General features: G+C 44.6%; 1 long non-coding RNA gene across 1 annotated transcript in view; it reads left to right on the plus strand.

Annotated features, from left to right (window-relative positions):
- Positions 1–3137: 3137 nt before the first annotated feature.
- Positions 3138–22628, plus strand: part of LOC141099191 (uncharacterized) — a 28486-nt gene continuing 8995 nt past the window's right edge. The window contains exons 1-2 of the long non-coding RNA XR_012234443.1: positions 3138–3410; positions 3509–3572. This is a non-coding gene — a long non-coding RNA (uncharacterized lncRNA). The remainder of the gene's footprint in view (positions 3411–3508; positions 3573–22628) is intronic.

Raw genomic sequence — 22628 nt, forward strand, 5'->3', positions numbered from 1 at the left:
AGGATAGGTATCTTATTGACACCTCTCCATTATTAACCGAGCTTAATGTCACCTTACAATCAAAGGTGACATTAACCCCTTATTACCCCATATGCCACCGCTACATGGCAGTGGGAAGAGAGAGGCTAAGCGCCTGAATTGGTGCCATTTCTGGGGCGGGTGAGAGCTGATGTTTGTAGCTGGGGGGTCCAATATCCATGGACCTTCTCTATTCTATGAATATCAGCCCGCAGCTGTCTGCATAGCCTTTCTGGCTATAAATTATAGGGGGACTCCACATCATTTTTTTGGGGGAGCCACCCTATTTTAATAGCCAAATAGACAGATATATCTATAGATACATAGATATATCTATAGATATAGACAAAAAAAGAACACAGCAGCACATGTGCATGAATCTAAGACATGTGAAAACACAGAAAAACATTAAAAACATTCCATTTAGATTAAACTTTTCCCAAAAATTTTTTTTTACATTTTTTTTAATTACAGTAATAGATGAAAAAATGAATGTTTTTAATGTTTTTCTGTGTTTTCACATGGCCTAGATTCATGCACATGTGCTGCTGTGTTCTTTTATGTCTATATTATACAGTTTTCACAGCTTACACGTGTTCACATTAGGAGGTGCTGATCGGGTTTTTTTTGCTTAATTACTGGATGCTGGCTGCCTCCAGCCTGATCTTGCACCCCTCCCATTGGCCTTGCAGGTGCCGTTATCAGCTCTACCTGCCCATAAATTGTACGCTTAGCCCGGCAGTGACATGTTTCTCTAAAACTGTAGGCTGGTGGCCCAGGAGTGGCTTATATTGTAGAGCAGGGAACCATCAGAGGGAGGTCACCTTGCCATGGTTGATGGGCTTACATGAATTGGCCAATTTGTGCACTAAGAACCTTCATTTTTCATTTATTCCTGTAAGTAAAAAAAAAATTGGGAAAATTTTGAGAAGTTTAATCTAAATTGAATGTTTGTAATGTTTTACTGTGTTTTCACATGGCCTAGATTCATGCACATGTGCTGCTGTGTTCTTTTTTGTCTATATTATGCCATTTTCGCAGCTTGCACGTGTTCACATTAGGAGGTGCTGATTGGGTTATTTTGCTTATCTATAGATATATCTATCTATAGATATATCTATGTATCTATTTATCTAATTCCTTCTATCTATATATCCCATATCTATCATCTATCTATCCTATATCAATCTATCTAACTTTCTATCTATAGATAGATATGTGATAGATAGATATATAACTATAGATCTATCTATCTATAGATTATCTGTCAATCTATCTCATTCCATCTATCTATCTATCTATCTGCGTGTAATGGAGTGTGGGTTTAACAAATGTTAAAGAGGAGGTTGGACCAGAAATAACATCACAAATCTTTTTTTTGTTGTTAAATAATGTATATTTAGCTTACAAAAAAAGCATACAAACCCGCATGAGAAAACGCATCAATAACGCATGTAAAAACGCAGGTGACCAGCCATTGACCTCAGGTGCAGATTTTACCTGCATCAAATCCTGATGCAATCCTGACCGTGGAAACATACCCTAATCCTTAACAGACTGTTTACACCGGTGCTGACCACCCAGGAAAGTAAGACAAAAGGATCTCAGATGCAGCTGGTGAAAAGGGCTCTGTGTCAACTCCTGTTACGGTATTAAACTAAAATTTGTACATACAGAAATCACTGGACAGGATCAAAGAGCACCTTGATAACATTAATAAAGGTTTTAAGGGGCACCCACTATCCCGTCACTTCCTAGAAAAACATAATTGGTCTTGTAGTGGGGTTTCTTTCTATGACATTCAGGTGGTCCGTCAAAATCCGAGAAGGGGCGACTACTTGAAGGCCATGTCATGAGTGGAATCAAAATGGATACTCACTCTAAACAGTTTAGCCCTAAAAGGTCTCAATCATGAGATTGAAATATATACATTTTACCTCATTTTTTCTTTCTTCTGTAATCATCATTATCCCTTAGGTATAATATATACCTTTTATTAGGGGGACATATAGGTGGCGCCGAGATATGAATAATTATCCTACAATACCATCACAGGGGTAACATTATCCACTTAGGCTAGTTTCACACTAGTGTTTTGAGTAGCAGCGCACGGCCGGTGTGCAGTTTCGCCCCCCTGCCGCACCCTCTCCGGTCAGCTCCTCCAATGGGCGCATGACGCTGCATGCGACCTGCGTACCCTATCTTTAGCATTGGGTACGCAGGCCGTGCGCTGGTATGCTTTTGGCGGCGCATGCGCCCTTTTGACGGTGCACCGAGCGCACCAAAATGCAGCACGGTGCGTTTGGCGCACGTCGGCGCACCGTCAAAAGGGCGCATGTGCTTCCAAAAGCATACCAGCACATGGCCTGAGTACCCAATGCTAAAGATAGGGTACGCAGGTCGCATGCAGCGTCATGCGCCCATTGGAGGAGCTGACCGGAGAGGGCACGGCAGGGGGCGGAGCTGCACGGCGGCCATGCCCTGCGCCTCAAAACGCTAGTGTGAACTAGCCTTAGCGAGTATTTGTGGGGTACAAATAAAGTGGAAATAAATTTCTTTTCCAGCACAGTAATATACTGCCTGAGCTAATCGCTTTTTATTTTCATTTATTCTTTTAAAGATTTATAAATTTGATTACATGTACTTTTATCCTTTTATATACATATATATTTTTTAAATATATACACACTTGAATGCATTTTTAATTAATCTTTTTCGATGTTTATAACTTATATTTATTCATTCATTTTTTCATTTTTTTCCCCTTTCTCTCTGTTACATAAGTTTTAGTACAACTAATAAAAGTTTTATTTTAATTATATCCTCTCTATAATACACATAAATTTTAGTATTATTATGAATAAAAGTTACATTTTAATTTTATCGCCATAATTCACTTCTTTTATACTATACCAGCACATCAAACCACACAGGTATCTGTAATTATCAAATCATTCATTTGAACAGCAGTTATTTTGTTTCCATTGTTGATCCAGGCACTTGCAGCACTTTAATGACATGAACAAGAGGCTAATTTATCCAATATAACCCTTAATGCATATCCAATGGACCGAGAGAGAATAATTAATTGCCATCAATTAAAGGCAGTAAGGAGCAAAGCCCTGACGAAGAGGGGAGATACCCCTCGAAACGAGTTGGTTTTGTGTCCTCTCGCGCACCTGCCCCCGCTGCACAGTAATGTCACAGTAGCTCCGCCCCCTCTATCACGCCGCGTCCTCAGTGCTGCGTCCAGCTGGAATGCTCAAGGTGCTGGCGTCTCCCCAGCCTCCTCTCACCACGCGCTGACTGGGCACCGGCATCTTCACTGTCTCGCAGCACCCTGAACCTGGTACTATCTTTCCTCTATCTTCACGCTGCAAAACTCAGCACAAGTAAGTGCAAACCATTAACCGACCTGATATTTACAGGCAGGAACCAGCATAACCATTATTAATTAATAAGAACATTTATATGAACATTGCTTTATCAGAGTGCCTATATTAATCCATTGGACTGTGACCTTTTCTATCTACATGCAAGCTGCACCTCCTAAAGTAAGTGCCAGCTAGCAGAAACAAGTGCTTCGCACATATTTATGCACCTTGCTCACTAGTGATTTTGCCATCCTAATTAGCATTTCTCCATCCTATCAGAGTACTTAGGCTGTGTTCACACGTAGCGTTTTTTTTAAATTTTTGCGGCTTTTTATACGCTTGGAATCGCCGTGAAAACGCAAAAAGCAGCATCCCATGCAATCCTATGGGATTCCGCAATGCAGTACTAATGCTGCAGATTTTTCCGCTACGGAATCGCATAGCAGAAAAATCTGCAGCATGCGCATTCTTTTTGCGGAATCGCGGGGATTCCGCACCCATAGGATTGCATTTAAACACTCATTATTCGTATGTGGCTATGCCCACCATGTGTGAAGTGAGCGCTTCATGTGCGGATGGTACCCAGGGTCTGGAGGAGGGGACACTGTCCTCCAGGCCCTGAGTACCATAATCCTTTAACCCCTTCACGACCTTTGACGCCACGTAGGCGTCATGAAAAGTCATGCCAGAACGACCCATGACGACTATGTAGCGTCATGACTTTAAAGCCCCCCCTGCGGGTTGGGTGACCTAGGTCACTGAAAGGTCACCCGACCCGCAGATACAGGGGGTTTTGTTCTTTGCCACAGGGAGCGTGGCTTCGCCCCCACGTGGCTACGATCGCTCTGATTGGCTGTTAAAAGTGAAACAGCCAATCAGAGCGATAGTAATATTTCATCAATGAAAATTGAAATATTACAATCCAGCCATGGCCGATGCTGCTGTAGCATCGGACATGGCTGGAGACACCGATTCCACCCCCCCCCACCGGCGATCGCCCCCCCCGCAACTGAATGACAGCGGCGATCTGCCGCCGCTGTCATCATCTGCCCCCCTCCCATTCCCTCTGCTCCCCGCCAGCTTCCGATAACCCCCTCACCCCATCTCACCTCCCCCGGCACCTTCTAAGTCCCCCTGTCGCTCCCGGTGTCCGGCGGGTCCGGTTCATGAGCGCCGCCATCTTGAAAATGGCGGGCGCATGCGCAGTGCGCCCGCCCGAATCTGCCGGCTGCAGATTCCATTCTTTCATTTTGATCACTCTCACAGTGATCAAAATGAAAGAAAAAGTAAATAAACCCCCCGACTATCACCCCCATAGGTAGGCACAACTAATAAAGTAAAGAAAATATTTTTATTTTTCCATTAGGGTTAGGGTTAGGGTTGGAAAGAGGGTTAGGGTTGGAAAGAGGGTTAGGGTTAGGGTTGGAAAGAGGGTTAGGGTTAGGGTTGGAAAGAGGGTTAGGGTTGAAATTAGGGTTAGGGTTGGAATTAGGGTTAGGGTTGGAATTAGGATTAGAATTAGGGTTAGGGTTGGAATTAGGGTTAGCGTTGGAATTAGGGTTAGGCTTGTGGTTAGGGATGTGTTAGGGTTACGGCTGTGGTTATGGGTGTGTTGGGGTTAGGGTTGGAGTTAGAATTGAGGGGTTTCCACTGTTTAGGCACATCAGGGGGTCTCCAAACGCGACATGGTGCAACCATTGATTCCAGCCAATTTTGCGTTCAAAAAGTCAAACGGTGCACCCTCCCTTCCAAGCCCTGACATGTGCCCAAACAGTGGTTTACCCCAACATATGGGGTATCAGCGTACTCAGGAAAAATTGCACAACAACTTTTGGGGACTAATTTCCCGTGTTACCCTTGGGAAAATAAAAAATTGGGGGCTAAAAAATTATTTTTGTGGAAAAAAATGATATTTTCATTTTCACGTCTCTGCATTATAAACTTCTGTGAAGCACTTGGGGGGTTCAAAGTGCTCACAACACATCTTACATACGTTCCTTGGAAGGTCTAGTTTCCAAAATGGGGTCACTTGTGGGGGGTTTCAACAGTTTAGGTACATCAAGGGCTCTGCAAATGTAACATGACGCCCACAGACCATGCCATCAAAGTCAGCATTTCAAAATGTCACTACTTCCCTTCCGAGCCCTGACGTGTACCCATACAGTGGTTTTCCCCCCACATATGGGGTATCAGTGTACTCAGGACAAACTGTACAACAACTTTCGGGGTCCAATTTCTCCTGTTACCCTTGTGAAAATAAAAAATTGAGAGCTAAAAAATCATTTTTTGAGGAAAAAAAAATTATTTTTTATTTTCATGGCTCTGCGTTATAATCTTCTGTGAAGCACTTGGGGGTTCAGTGTGCTCACCACACATTTAGGCAACTTCCTTATGTGGTCTAGTTTCCAAACTGGGGTCACTTGTGGGGGGTTTCCACAGTTTAGGTACATCAAGGGCTCTGCAAATGTAACATTATGCCCGCAGACCATGCCATCAAAGTCAGCATTTCAAAATGTCACTACTTCCCTCCCGAGCCCTGACGTGTGCCCAAACAGTGGTTCCCCCCACATATGGGGTACCAGGGTACTCAGGACAAACTGTACAACAACTTTTGGGGTCCAATTCATCCTGTTACTGTTGTGAAAAAAAATTGCGGGCTAAAAATCTTTTTTTTTTTTTTTGAGGAAAAAAATTATTTTTTATCTTCACGGCTCTGCGTTATAAACTTCTGTGAAGCACTTGGGGGTTCAAGGTGCTCACCACACATCTAGATAAGTTCCTTGGGGGGTCTAGTTTCCAAAATGAGGTCACATGCCGGGGGTTTCTACTGTTTAGGCACACAGGGGCTCTGCAAATGTAACATGACACCCTCAGACCATGCCATCAAAGTCAGCATTTCAAAATGTCACTACCTCCCTGCTGAGCCCCGACGTGTGCCCAAACAGTTGTCCCCCCCCACATATGGGGTACCAGTGTACTCAGGACTAACTGTACAACAACTTTTGGGGTCCAATTTATCCTGGTACCCCTGTGAAAATAAAAAATTGCGGACTAAAAATATTTTTTTTAAGAAAAAAAAATATATTTTTTATTTTCACGGCTCTGCGTTATAAACTTCTGTGAAGCACCTGGGGGTTCAAAGTGCTCACTATGCATCTAGATAAGTTCCTTAGGGGGTCTAGTTTCCATACTGGGGTCATTTGTGGGGGAGCTCCAAAGTTTAGGCACACAGGGGCTCTCCAAACATGACATGGTGTCCGCTAACGATTGGAGCTAATTTTCATTTCAAAAAGTCAAATGGCACTCCTTCCCTTCTGAGCCCTGCCGTGCGCCCAAACAGTGGTTCCCCCCACATATGGGGTACCAGCGTACTCAGGACAAACCGGACAACAACTCTTGTGGTCCAATTTCTCCTGTTACCCTTGTGAAAATAAAAAATAGCGTGCTAAATAATCTTTTTTGAGGAAAAAAATGATTTTTTATTTTCACTGCTCTACGTTATAAACTTTTGTGAAGCACTTGGGGGTTCAAAGTGCTCCCTACACATCTAGATAAGTTCCTTAAGGGGTCTAGTTTCCAAAATGGTGTCACTTGTGGGGGAGCTCCAATGTTTAGGTACACAGGGGATCTCCAAACGCGACATGGTGTCCGATAACGATTGGAGCGAATTTTCAATTCAAAAAGTCAAATAGCGCTCCTTCACTTACGGACCCTGCCGTGCGCCCAAAGAGTGGTTTATGACCACATATAAGGTATCTGTGCACTCAGGAGAAATTGCCCAACACATTTTAGGATCCATTTTATCCTGTTGCCCATGTGAAAATGAAAAAACTGAGACCAAAAGAAAATTTTTGTGAAAAAAAAGTACTTTTTTTTTTTTACCGATCAATTTGTGAAGCACCTGGGGGTTTCAAAGTGATCACTATGCATGTAGATAAGTTCCTTGGGGGGTCTAGTTTCCAAAATGGGGTCACTTGTGGGGAAGCTCCAGTGCTTAGGCGCACAGCGACTCTCCAAACGCGACATGGCAAGGGCTAAATATTCCAGCATATTTTCCATTCAAAAAGTCAAATGTGCTCCTTCCCTTCCGAGCCCTGCCGTGCGCCCAAACAGTGGTTTATGACCACATATGAGGTATCAGTGTACTCAGGAGAAATTGCCCAACAAATTTTAGGATCCATTTTATCCTGTAGCCCATGTGAAAATGAAAAAAATTAATGATAAAAGAAAATTTGTGGTGCAAAAAATAAAATGTCCATTTTTTCCTTCCACGTTGCTTTAGTTCCTGTGAAGCACCTGAAGGGTTAATAATCTCCTAGAATGTAGTTTTGAGTAGCTTGAGGGGTGCAGTTTTTAGAATGGTGTCACTTTTGGGTATTTTCTGCCATATAGACCCCACAAAGTGACTTCAAATGTGAGGTGGTCCCTAAAAAAAAAAATGGTTTTGTAAATATTGTTGTAAAAATGAGAAATCGCTGGTCAACTTTTAACCCTTATAACTTCGTAACAAAAAAAAAAATTGTTTCCAAAATTGTGCTGATGTAAAGTAGACATGTGGGAAATGTTATTTAGTAACTATTTTGTGTCACATCACTCTCTGGTTTAACAGAATAAAAATTCAAAATTTGAAAATTGCGAAATTTTCAAAATTTTCGCCAAATTTCTGTTTTTTTCACAAACGCAAAAATTATCGACCTAAGTTTACCACTAACATGAAGCCCAATATGTCATGAAAAAACAATCTCAGAATCGCTAAGATGCGTTGAAGCGTTCCAGAGTTATTACCTCATAAAGGGACACTGGTCAGAATTGCAAAAAATGGCCAGGTCATTAAGGTCAAAATAGGCTGGGTCATGAAGGGGTTAAAAAATATTGTTATTCTCACCATCCGACGGCCACTGGAGTCCTTCCCGCCTCACCACGCTCCCGGCATCTTCTGGTCCCCGTAATGCTTTGCGCGAATGACCGCAATGACATCGCACTCTCGCGAGCATTACGTCATCGCAGGTCCTTCGTGCAAAGCATTACTGGGACCGGAAGATGCCTGGAGCGCCGCAGAGCAGATCGGAGGCCGTCAGAAGGTGAGAATGACATTATTTTTTTATTATTTTATTATTTTTTTACATCCTATCTTTTACTATTGATGCTGCATAGGCAGCATCAATAGTAAAATGTTGGTCACACTTGTCAAAACACTATGTTTGATGAGGGTGACCAACCTGTCAATCGCTTGGAAAATGCTAGCATTCTGCAAGCTAATTGCGCTTGCAAAATGCTAGTGTCATGATCCAGGTTGGATCTGACAGTGTAAGTGAACAAAGTAACCTTTTCTTTTTCCATTGGCTGTATGCCAAAGGTGGTTTTGTCCCCGGTGGCCATTAGGGTCATTGCACTGTGGTGATTTCGTTGTAGTTTTCCCCCCGGTGGCCAGTAAGGTCATTGCGCTCTGGTTACCTTAGTTTGCGCACGTAATTATGTAACAGGTGTGATTGCTCTATAAGAGAGTATCCGGTGTGTTAATCACTGTTGGTGATAAGTTTCTCATTTACAAGCAAGCCTGGGTAAAGAATGGAGCTGAATGAGAGTCACTGGCAGCCCAGTCAGAGTGCTGGAGTAGCAGCTATGGTGTCTGCAAGGAGGGCTGACTTGGATTGGTGGAGTGTCAGCTATGGTGTCTGCAAGGAGGGCTGGCATTGCTTGGTGGAGTGGCAGCTATGGTGTAGAGCTGCACTCAGAATGCTGGACTCGGTTGTGGAAAGCTGGACTCAAAATGTTGGACTCTTTGGCAGAAAAGCTGGATTCATTTGCTGGACTATGTTTCGGGACAGCTGCACGCGGGTGTGGACTCTGTTTGCTCCAAGGCTGCACTATGGTGCTGAGAAGATCCGTTGCTGGACAGTGCACCCAGATGTTGGACTCGGTGAAGGAAAAGATGCATGCAGGTGGTGGGCTCTGTTGCTGGGAGCGTAAGCAACTGAGCAAAGCTAAGTGGTGTTCCCCTGTTATGTCACTTTTCCTTATGTGTGTTTAGTGCAGTGGTGGGATTAGTTTCCACACCAACCAATTCCTTAGTGAGGGTTTAGGTGCTGTCAGGGTTTTTAGGTTCCTGATCGGCGCCCGGTGCCGAACCGGCCTAGGGAACATTAGGAGTGTAGAGACACTGACTCAGGGAAGTGCAGGAGGTCTCCACGTTCCCCGTTCCCTATCGCAGGGCCACCATTGTTATTGTTACCCAGGTTTTCCCTATTCCCTTTGTCTTATTGTATTAGTTACCGGCCTGCAGGCCGCGTCACATAGGACAATTACACATGCCGCGTTCTGGTGTATCAGTTACCGGCCTGCTGGCCATGTAATGAGGACGGGGCACGTGACAGCTAGTTTTTAGCGGGAATTCCGCATGCGAATTTCGCATGATTTTCCCACGGCAGGGAGTGGCGAAATTGCGCAGAAATTTCCGTGGTAATTCCACACGTGCGCACATAGCCTAATAGTTATCCAGTGGACTGTGACTTTTTTTAATCTACATACAAGCCACACCTCCTAAAGTAAGTGGCAGCTGGCATACACAAGTGCTCCACACATATCCATGTACCTTACTCATCAAAGATCTTGCCATCCTAAATAGCATTCCCCAAAAGACTATCTGGACACTAGTTCTATCTGTGCCAAACCCGCATGCAGCATCTACCAAAAAGGGATCATAAGTCACCTAGCATCACGAGTAAGTAGACTAACTTTGGACAAAGCACTATAACATGTGCAACAAATACATATTGAATTACTATTACTATTATTAATATTATTTCACCAGCATTGTCCATCCGCTGATAAACATATCCTGCACTTTATCAGTTTTCATGAATACATCCCAACACCAACTTTTATAATCAAGTGAGTATATTGGAATTTTTAGTAGATGTAAATACTTATGTCCCCCCAAAAAATTGAGAAAAGTATTCAAGGTGTGATACCTTTATTGGCTAACCAGAGAAATTATATTTGCAAGCAAGCTTTCAGGGCTCAGAAGGCGCCTTCATCAGGCATTACAAGTGAATTCTAGCGACTTTGCCTTTTTAGGGTCGAGCCGGGTTTCATGAAACCCGACTTAAAAGTCGGGTCGAATGAAATCGGCCGACTATAGGGAAAAGTCGGAGGCCGACAGTAAACACACCTACAGTGCCCATTTCAATGCCAAAAACATCAATTCTTATTCCTGAAGCTTGTCAACCTTAATTTACTTCATAATAATAGTTACGCATTGAAAACTGGGGGTTATTTGGCTAAAGTTGTGGGGGGTAGGGCTGGCTCCAGGTTTTCGTGTGCCCTGGGCCAAAGAGTGTCAATGCGCCCCTTTAACACATACCACAACTCATGATGCTCCGATACGACACAGAAATATAGGTATAGTAGAATGACAAATATTTCACTGCTTACATGACATGACTGATCTATTTTAAATTGTACAATAGCTCAAAAAAAGGACAGTATATTACTCCATACAGTATTATGGCCACCACATTGTGCGCCATACAGAATAATGAGCCCCATATATTTCTCCATACAGAATAATTGGTCACATATAATGTTCCATACAGTATATGATGAGCTCCACATAATGCTACAGTATATGATGGTCCCTATGGACGATGCTCCAGTGTGTTATGGGCCCAAATAATGCTCCATATATAATGGGCCCCATTTCTAATGCTCCAGTGTATAATGTGCCCCATAGATGCTGCTCCAGTGTCTGATCTGCCCCATTTAGAATGCTCCAGTATATGATGGGCCCCATTTCTAATGATTCAGTGTATAATATGCCCCATAGGTGCTGCTCCAGTGTCTGATCTGCCCCATTTATAATGCTCCAGTATATGATGGGCCTCATGGATGATGCTTCAGTGTATGATGGGCCCTAATGATGCTCCATATATAATGGGCCCCATTTCTAATGCTCCAGTGTATAATGGGCCCCGTAAATGCTGCTCCAGTGTCTGATGTCTCCCATTTGGAATGCTCCAGTATATGATGGGCCCCATTTTTAATTAACCAAGGCATGGTATGTGAAAAGAGCTCCATGGAGTAATCTGAAGTGTGTGCTGGCGCATCCTTCACTTTTGGTGTGGGTGAAGGACACAAGTAAAGGGGTTGCTCCTGACCAGAAGCCTGCACTGACGACTCAGTGCTTGCATTTTTTTAAACTTCAGAAGAGGAGGCGATAGAGCTGGAAGCTGTTTCAGCAATGTAAGGCAAAAACAGTTCCTGATGCCCCAGCTTTAAAAGCAGTCTACCCATTCCCAGAAAAGGGAGCCTTCCAGAGCTACACCATGATGCAGGCTCAACACCTCCTGCCATAGCTGCTTTTGTGTTTTTGGCATTACCAGCAGATGCACCACCACCACCATCAGTACCAGGTGGCCCCCCATGCCCATGTCCAAGTCCTCTTCCACCATACTTCCTCATGTTTTGGAAAATGGACCCAAAATACCAGCAGATATATGGTACTGTATCAGAGGTATACAGCTCTATACAGTTTAGGGATAACAGTAAATCTCCGTATATATTTCATGAGTCATACACAGACACTCACAGGCTCAGTATGGATTACACAATAAAATAAAAAGTTGAAAAAGGGTACAGTATCACCAGATACAAGGTATATATAGTATAGTGTAAACATTATGAATCTCTGTATATATTTCAGGAGGCAGACACAAATGCTCTCAGGCCCAGTATGGATTACACAAGAATATGAAAAGCTGTGAATGTAAATGGGTAATGTAACACAAGCATACAGCTGTATACAGTGTTGGGGTAATCTTAAAGCTCCAAATATATTTCCGGAGTAACAGACAGACGTTCACAGGCTCATTATGGATTACACCAGAATCTAAATAGCAAAAAAGGTTACTGTATCAGAAGCATACAGCTGTATACAGTGTTGGCCAAATTTGAAATCTTGATATATATTTCCGTAGTCACCTTCAGACGCTCACTCAGTCTGGGTTTGACCATAACAAAAAAATGTTGTAAAAATGGTACTGTATAACAAGATACAAGCTGTATAGGGTAAAAATTGGTATCGCCGATTCACCATATACAACAAGATAGCAAGTATATATATTATAGGGTACAATTGAAATCTCCGTATACATAGTCCCGTAGTCACTCTCAGACGCTTACTCAGTATGGATTTGACTGTAATACTAAATGTTGAACAAAGGTACTGTATAACAAGTTACAAGCTGTATAGGGTAAAAATTGGTATCTCCGATTCACAGTATATATAGAAGGCGTAAACCACACACGTTCACTCACTATGGATGATACCGTAATAAAAAATTTTGAACAAAGGTACTCTATCAGCACATACCAGGTGTATCCAGTCTAAGGGTAATTGTAAATTTCCGTCTATACTTCCGGAGTCAGACACAGACACTCACAGGCTCACTATGTATTACACCAGAATTTAAAAAGTAGAAAAAGGTATTTGAAGTGTACAACAGTATACAGTATTGTGGTACTTTTAAATCTTCGTATATATTTCAATCTCAGTAATCCAGTCCAGACTCTCCGCTACTGGAAACGACATGGATACAAGTACAGATGGAAAGTCGAGTGTTAGCAGAAATTTGGGAATTACTCATCGCGGGAAAACCTCCCGGTAGATGTTGCAGAGGCGACACAGACCCTCAATTACTGTGTCTGTGGAGACAGCGAAAACAGTTCTTTGTGAAGAAAGGATTGCTTTATCGCAGTAGCGTGGATCACATCACCGATACTCGTCTCCATCAAATTGTGATCACAGGGAGAGATGTAGACATGGTCCTCACTGCCTATCATGATGTGTCTGGTCATTTTGGAGTGCAAAAGACAGAAGCCACAGGCCGTAGTCGATTCTATTGGATTGGCATGAGAGGAGATATTGAAAAATGGTGGCAGGATTGTCACACGTCTGTGACTATCACAACTCTGAAAGGTGATCATAAAGCACCACTGCATCCGCTTGTAAGTTGACGTCCATTACAAATGGTAGCCATTGATCATATGAAGGTAGAGGCCAGCAGGACAGGCCATAGCTACATCTTAACCATCATCGATCAATACACCAAATTTCTAGTGGCCGTCCCTGTGAAGGATTTAACTGGCCAGACTACACAGCGGTGGAGCAGGGAGAGGTAAGTATTGCAACTTGCCAGTGCTGTGGCCATGACCAAGCAGGGGGGGCACACTCGTGGGTGACGGTACTGGCACAGGGCCCCTCATAGTACGCTGGTGTGTCTGACGGCGAGTGGGCCCCCCACCGTCAGAGACACTGTATTGTACTATGAGGGGCCGTGTGCCAATGCCGTCGGCCATCAGTGGGCCCATCCACCTGTTTAGAGCAATGGCACTTGCCTGGGTGTGCCAGATGTTGACCCCAGCCCTTGGGGGGGGGGGGGGGGGGCAGTCCAGTTAGGGAGGTTTAAAAAATGGCATATGTTGATGTGTAGGCTGGACATTCAGCTGCTGCAAATGGCGGAATTGGGCAAGTCCGAGGAAGAGGAGGACAAAAGCGAGGCAGTTTTCTGTCACCCTATGTGTCATCAGGGGAAGGTGGGACAAAATCCTTTGAAACCCATGCATGGTTCATTTTAATGAAGGTTAGATCATCAACATTTTGGGTCGACAGACGGGTCCTTTTTTCTGTCTGGATTGATCCAGCAGCACTGAAGACTCTTTCAGATAACACACTAGCAGCAGGGCAAGCGAGCTCCTGTAAGACATAGTGTGCCAATTCAGGCCAGGTGCCAGTTTAGAGGCCCAATAGTCAAAGGGGAATGACCTGTGAGGGAGAACATCGATATGGGAGAAGTAGTTTGTAACCATAGTCACAACTTAGTTACAAACTTATTTAGTTTGTAACCATAGTTGACAACTGCTGTCTCACTTTTAATCGATGCAGTATTAGCAGTCGTGTGAGAGGTACTTGAGAAATCATTCCACAACATGGTCATTAAACCCCTGTCTCCAACGCCACTTCGGCTGTGTGCACCACGAACACCTCTTCCATTGTGCCCACTACGGCTCGTGGGAGAACCTGCACCACTGCTGTGTGCTGGGAAAGCCTCAAACAAATGGTTTACCAGAGTTGCTTGTTAGCCAATATTATCTCTAGGTTCTCCTGTGGCATGATGTTGTGTAACTTGCCTTTGTAGCGTGGATTGAGGATGCTGGCCAGCCAGAAGTCGTCATCCTTCATCATTTTGGCAATGCGGGGGTCCCTTTTTGGGATCCGCAAGGCATAATTGCACATGTGGGCCAATGTTCCAGGTGTCAGTAATGCACTGCCACTGCTGGGTGGAGGAGCACTTTCTGGCAAATCCGCATCCCTACAGTCACACACAAACACTGTACCTGACCTTGGAACGCCAACATTTTCTCTTGCCTCCTGAGAAGCATCCTCCTGCCCAAAATAATCATCCCCCTCATCCTCCTCCTCTTCCTCTTCTTCCTCCACCTCGTCCAGGATAGTTCCCTGACCAGACAATGGCTGCCTGTCAGCAAGGCTTCCCTCCTCTTCCTCCTGTTCCTCCTCCGCTGCAGACGCCAGATCCTTAATGTGCGTCAAACTTTGCATGAGCAGACGCATAAGTGGGATGCTCATGCTTATGATGGCGTCGTCTGCGCTTACCAGCTGTGTGCATTCCTCAAAACACTGAAGGACATTACAGAGGTCTTTCAGCTTTGACCACTGCACTCCCGACAATTCCATGTCTTCCCTGAAGCTGCCTGTCCCTGTATCCTCCCACAAATGCATTACAGCCTGCCTCTGTTCGCACAGCCTCTCAACCATGTGCAGGGTGGAGTTCCACCTTGTTGCAACGTCTATGATTAGGCGGTGCTTGGAGAGGTGGAGCAATCGCTGCAGCTTCTGCATACGAGTGGAGAGGACGTTTGAGCGATAGATGTGCGAGCACAGTCTTCGCACCTTATGGAGCAGGGATGTTAACTCTGGATAATTATTAAGGAAGCACTGCACCACCAGGTACAAAGTGTGAGCCAGGCAAGGTATGTGTGTGAGTTTTGCATGGGCTATGGCTGCCACAAAATTACATCAGTTATCACTGACTACCTTGCCTGGCTCAAGATGTAGAGTGCCCAGCCATGACTCAGTTTGTCGCTGCAAGTAGTCGGCCAGTACCTCCGCGGTGTGTCTATTATCGCCCAAACACATCATCTTTAACACAGCCTGCTGACGCTTACCACTAGCTGTTTGAAAGTGGGGCACCTCGTGTGCAGCACTGCCAGCTGCTGATGGACGAGCTTTCGCTGATAGACGAGATGGAGGAGGGTCGAAAGCCTACAGCCAACTGCTTCCTATACCGTGGGCTAGGCAGCACTGTTCCACCACCGCTGTCCCCTGTGGAGCCTGCATCCACCACATTAACCCAGTGCACGGTGATGGACATGTAACGGCCCTGGCCATGCCTACTGGACCATGCATCTGTTGTGAGGTGCACCTTTCCACTCACTGATTGCTTGAGTGCATGGACAATGCGGTCTTTCATATGCAGGTGGAGGGCTGGGATGGCTTTTCGAGAAAAGAAGTGCAGACTGGGTAGGTCATAGCGTAGGACTGCGTAGGCCATGAGCTCGCGGAAAGCTTTGCTTTCAACCAAATGGTAGGGCATCATCTCTAATGAGATTAGTTTGGCAATGTAGGCATTCAATCACAGTGTACGTGGATGAGAGGATGAGAACTTTCTCGTCCTACTCAGAGTGTCTGGTAGGGTGAGCTGGACTGGAGAGCTGCATATGGGGGAAGTAGCGGTGGACCGGATGGAGTGAGAGGGGTTTGGTGATGGTATTGGTGGTGATGGCCTAGATTCAGTGTTGTGTTGCAAAACCATTGTGATTCCCTGAGTGCTTTGGCCTTGCGACAACACCGCCACATTTAGTGCTGGTGGTGTGGTTAACGGTGGCAGTGGTCTTACAGTGGGGGAAGCGATGGAGCGTTGCTGGCTACCTTCAGTCGGAGCAGGTGCACATGTGCTACCTGAGGTTTTGTAGTCCGTCCACGCTTGCAAGTGCATGTTGATTAAATGTCTAAGCATGCAACTGGTATTCAAATTTCTGAGTTGTTTACCTCGGCTAAAGGTCCTTCCACACTTCTTACAGGTAACCTTTGCATCAGTAGGATTTTGGACAAAGAAGTGCCACATTGCACTCTTCCTACTATGGTATACATTTTCTGGCCTTGCAGGCTGTGCTAAGTTGACCGTCTGGCCAAGCTGTCCTGCATCTCTTTTAGTTTTTGGTCCATGTTTTTGGACAGCTACGGGCCTGCCAGATAACCGCTGCTGTGACGTCAATGCCTGCTGCAGATCCTTCTCCTTATCTGAACTATTGCCAGCGCCACCCTCCTCCCCAATGGATGCCAATCCGGGTCAAGAACTGGGTCATTGCCCGTGAACAAACAGCAGATATATGAAACTGTTTGAAAAGCGGACAGCTCTATAAGGTGTAAGTCTGGAAAAATGGAAAATCTCCTCGGTTTGTTTTTCCAGAGTCACACACAGAGCTTGTATTTGTCCGTGATACCAACCAGTACACGGAAGTGTGTGAGGAGCATACACCGCTATACGTTGTGTGACAAAATGAACGCTCGGTAACTCACCAGAACAAAATAATAAAAGTTGGAGTGCTTTGAAAAAAGCAGTTTGAACAGCAGTGTGCACACAGCAATGCAGCTATCAGGTAGCCTTAAAAGGCAGCCTAATCACCACCAGCGCTGCTGCACACAACAAAAATCCTCCCCTTTCACTGCACATTAAATGTACAGTGAAAAGCGCTATCAGCAGAAGCAATTTTCTTTTCTCTTCCGTGTCTAACGCTCTCCCTTATTCAGAATCAGCAGCACCTCTCCCTATTGTAAGATCGGCAGAAGTAAGATGGCGGTCGGGGGACACGGCCTTTTATAGCCACTGTGACGCCACACAGTCAACCAATCACTTCTATGCCCTTCTCTAAGATGGTGGTGGCCACTGCCCATGTCATCCCATTGCCCATAGTGTGTGTCCTCCATCATTGGCTGAGAAAAGGCGCTGGAGGCATTATTTGAAACGAGACTTTGGCGCTTGGCTCGGCGACTTCATGGCCGACCTCACGCTATGGTCGGGTTTCGATGGGCGAAACCCGACTTTAGCTAAAGTCGGCGATTTTTGAATTTGACCGACCCGTTTCGCTCAACTCTACTTGTGAGTGAAAAGAGGTGGTACCTCTGCCAGCAGTGTTGTCTGAGGGTAAACTTTTTAGCAAGTCTTCCACAATGGCCCTCTGGCATGCATGCATGTACTGAAAATGGCACGTCTGCCTCCGACATGAGAGAAACAAATTTCTCCTTGTACCGTGGGTCAAGAAAGGTGCACAGCCAGTATTTCATGTCGGACATAAAGTGTTTCATGCGAGGGTCTTGGGAAAGACATCTGGACATGAACTTATCCATTTGTAATTCATAACTGCAAGTACTTCAGATTAGCGCTAGTAAGATGTTCAGCGAAGGCACATACAGAAGGGCGTGCTGGAAGGGTGTTTTCCATCTGCCTGGGAGTTGGCTGAGCCCCTCACCTGGAGGACACGGCACTGAAGCGGGCACCTGTATATGCCAGAAACGTGAGTAAAGCTTTGGAACTACATTCAGCTGTGTCTCTGCCTTCTTCGTGTGTCACCTTTCAGCACTGCTACATTCCCTTTGCCAAAACACTACACCATCTACCTCAACATCTACTACCACAGCCCTGGGATTGCAGCTTCTGACTAGATGCCACAAGTGGTGTCACGAACTTATCTACACATAAACTTTATTCCTCTTATTCTACATGGACACCCATGGCCACGGACCGGGTCACTGCCACCGTGACACATCCCTTTAAGATGCCGGCCCGGTACCGAGTAAGAACCCCACTTGCCCTGGGGGTGATCCAGATCCATCCCTCATTGCACTCGTGTGCTCGCTAGGTGTGCCACCGTGCCAGGTTGAATCAGTGGCCTCATCATCGACCATGTCATCTTCCAATTCCTCAGCTGATCATCTTTTTGAGTTGTGGTTTGAGGCTGACCAGATGGCCACTGTGCGTCATGATTATCCTCCACCTCTTCAGACATGAATTGACCTTCCCCAATGTCATTTTCTCCTGGCCGTGGGGGCTCAAATGTTTGGGCATCACTGCACTCCACCTCCTCATGACCCTCGTTAATAATGCACATTGAGAGGACTGACAAATTACAAGGGAATGTAAACAGTTCCTCAGATTGGCCAGTGTTGGGGTTATATGTCTCCGACTCCTGGGACTCTTGATGGTGGGAGGAAGGAGGACCAGGTTGATGATTCAGAGGCCCAGCCTCTTGGCTCCAGAGACTGTACCATGTGGACGACTTTGTGGTGCTGCTTATCAACACGCTGGAGCCTTTGTCTGCCATCCAACCCACAACATCCTCGCACCTGTCTGGGTTCGTTAGTGGTTTAGCGTGCTGACCAAATTTTGACGGAAGCTAGAACAAGACACAGTCACCTTCGGATCTGTCACACGGCCTTGGTGAGCACCACCACATCCACGTCCCTTAACGCTACCCTTTCTCATATTGAATGTGTTATGCTCATGAAAATAAAATACTGGCTTTATTTTTCACAAATACGCTTACAAAGATCTTATGTACAAATTCACTGTATCTAGCAATGTGTGGCTATTTTTTTTTGTATCTCATATTTAATATACACGGCAACAGCAGACTGACATAAATTACAGGTAAATAGTCACGTATGCGTATCTCTGCAGGCATTGCGCCAGTCGCACAACTGCTAGATAAAGATATGCTATTTATTAAACCAATAGAAAATTAAGATTTTTTATATTGCCTTGCTGACACACTGCAACAGCGAAGTAATGAAAATTATTGCCACTGCTAAACTGTGATGTTTGATTATCTCTGCACAGAATGCAGCAGTCGCACAACTGCTAGATAAAAATACGCTATTATTTTAACCAGTAGAAATTTTGGGAGATTTTTTTACAACGCCTTTATGAGACACGCCAACAGCAGACTTGGAGAAATTACTGGTAAATAGTAACATTTTCGTAGCTCAACAGGTTTTGCGCCAGTCGCATAACTGCTAGAGAAATAGTAGGTATTTAACCCCTTAGTGACAGAGCCAATTTGATATTTAATGACCAAGCCAATTTTTACAATTCTGACCACTGTCAGTTTATAAGGCTATTGCTCTGGAAAATTTCAATGTATCCCACTGATTCTGAGTTTGTTTTTCATGACATATCGTACTTCATGTTAGTGGTAAAATTTCTTTGATATAACTTGCGGGATTTTTTATGGAAATAATGGAAATTTGGCAAAAATGTTGAAAATTTTGCAATTTTCCATCTCTTTATTTTGTGCCCTTAAATCAGAGAGTGGTGTCACACAAAATAGTTAATAAATAACATTTCTCACATGTCAACTTTACATCAGCACAATTTTGGAAACAATTTTTTTTGTTAGGACGTTATAAGGGTTAAAAGTTGACCAGCGATTTCTTATTTTTCCAACAAAATTTACAAAACCATTTTTTTAGGGACCACCTCACATTTGAAGTGAGTTTGGGGGGGGTCAAGATAGCAGAAAATACCCAAAAGTGACACCATTCTAAAATAATGAACATTTTACTTTTTTCACAAAAAATATACTTTGGAACCATTTTTATTTTCACAAGGGTATCAGGAAAAAATGGACCACAAAATTTGTTATACTATTTCTCCTGAGTATGCCGATACCCCATATGTGGGGAAAAACCACTGTTTGGGTGCATGGCAGGGCTCAGAAGGGAGGGAGCACTGTTTCACTTTTTGAACGAAAAATTGACTTGAATCAATTGTGGTGCCATGTCGTGTTTGGAGACCCCCTGATGTACTTAAACAGTGGAAACCCTCAATTCTAACTCCAACCCTAACCCCAACACACCTCTAGCCCTAATTCCAACCCTAACCATAATCCTAACCCCAAAATACCCCTAGTCCCCACCCTAACCATTACCACAAACTCTAACACACCCCTAACCCTAATCCCAACCCTAATCGTAATCCCAACCATAACCACAACCCTAAGTTTAGCCCCAACCCTAAGTTTAGCCCCAACCCTAAGTTTAGCCCCAACCCTAACCCTAATGGAAAAATGGAAAGAAATACATTTTTTTCATTTTATTATTTTTTTCTAACTAAGGGGATGATAAAGGGGGTTTGATTTACTATTTTTTTTTTTATTTTGATCACTGTGATAGGGTTCATCTTTTGGCTCTGATTCATCATTTTTTAAATGGACTTCTGTAGACGCAGTTGAAATGATGATGTTTTGGAGCCAGGTCTTTCACATGGGGATCCCGAAGAAGCCAGAATTTTGGCAATATTGGAGTGTTGATGCTTTATACAGCAATCCAGTGTTCCAAATGGTTATGACCCGCACACGCTTTGAGGCTATCCACAAATTCCTGCATTATAAAGATAATGCATGGTGTCCTCCTTGAGATGACCCCAACTTTGACCATCTGTTCAAAGTTTGGCCGGTCATCGAATATATACCTCAAAGGGACATCGGGTTGGATGCGTCCCTAATCCATTTCAAGGGGAAGCTCAAATTCCGGCAGTACCTGTCCAGTAAGAGGGCCAGGTATGGAATTAAACTCTATAAGCTGTGTGAGAGTACCTCAGGGTACACCCATAGGTTTAGAGTTTATGAAAGGAAGGACACCCGGACTGAATCTCCTAAACACCCCCCAGTCCAGAGAGTGAGTGGGAAAATTGTGCTGCATTTGGTGCACCCACTGCTGGCTCAAGGTTATCGCCTCTACGTGGATAACTTTTGTACCAGCATCCCACTCTTAAAGTCCCTCTCTGCATGAGATATCTCAGCCTGCGGTAATGTCCACAAAAGTCAGAGAGGCCTCCCAAAAATGCTAATTGGGCAAATGCTCAGGAGTAGAGTTGAGCGACTTTTGGTTTTTTAGGGTCGAGTTTCGCTTCGTGAAACCCGACTTTTCCAAAAGTCGGGTCGAGCAAGATCGGCCGATTATAGGGAAAAGTCGGGGTCGTCCCGAAACACGAAACCCAATGTAAGTCAATGGGGAATAAAAGTCGGCAGTGAGAGGAGGACAGGAAACACACCTACAGTGCTCATTTGAATGCCAAAAGCATCAATTCTTCTTACTTAAGCTTGTCAACCTTAATTAACTTCATAATACAAGTTACGCACTGAAAAATGGGGGTTATTTGGCTAAAGTTGTGGGGGGGTAGGGCTGGCTCCAGGTTTTCATGTGCCCTGGGCGAAAGAGCGCCCATTTAACACATACCACAACTCATCATGCTCCGATACGGCAGAGAAATAGCGGTATAGTACAATGAAAAATACTTCACTTTTTACATCTCATGACGAGGCCCATCTATTTCTCCATACAGAATCATTGGTCCCATATAATGTTTGAAACAGTATATGATGAGCTCCACATAATGCTACAGTATATGTTGGTCCCCATGGATGAAGCTCCACTGTCTTATGGGCCCAAATAATGCTCCAAACATAATGGGCCCCATTTCTAATGCTCTAGTGTATAATGGGCCATGTAAATGCTGCTCCAGTGTCTGATGTCCACCTTTGGAATGTTCCAGTGTATGGTGGGCCCCATCTATCATTCTCCAGAGTATAGTGCTCCCCAAAAAATGCTGTCCCAACATTGAAAACAATCAAATAAGTCTCCTCGCTAGCGAATCCCTGTACTAGTCTGGACTCCTCGTCGTCCCCATCTTCCATCTCACTGCACAGTATTTCAACCTTGCAAGTGCTGTGATCCTGAGCAAGCAGGGGGGGCCCACTCGTTGGCGATGGCACTGGCACAGGGCCCCTGATAGTACGATGGTGTGTCTGATGGCGGGTGGGCCGAACCTGCACTTTCATCTGCAGCTTCCTCTTTGTCACCGTGTAAGATGGAACTGTATATGGGAAGGGTAACCTGAGTTTCATCAGGGTCAGATTCAGGCCGTGTAGCGTGCGAGGGGAATGTAGTGGTCTGGGTCAATGTACCAGCAGATTCATCGAGCAGTGGCTGGGCATCAGTGCACTTGTGTCGCCCCCCGGAGTACGGTCGCCACAGTGGCATTACCTTCCTCCTAGGGAGTGTGATGTCATGCTTGGGAGCAATGAAGGATCTCTCTAGCA

The sequence above is a fragment of the Dendrobates tinctorius genome, unplaced genomic scaffold (assembly GCF_039654945.1).
Source record: "Dendrobates tinctorius isolate UK_male_01 unplaced genomic scaffold, ASM3965494v1 ptg000098l, whole genome shotgun sequence".
Classification (NCBI taxonomy): domain Eukaryota; kingdom Metazoa; phylum Chordata; class Amphibia; order Anura; family Dendrobatidae; genus Dendrobates; species Dendrobates tinctorius.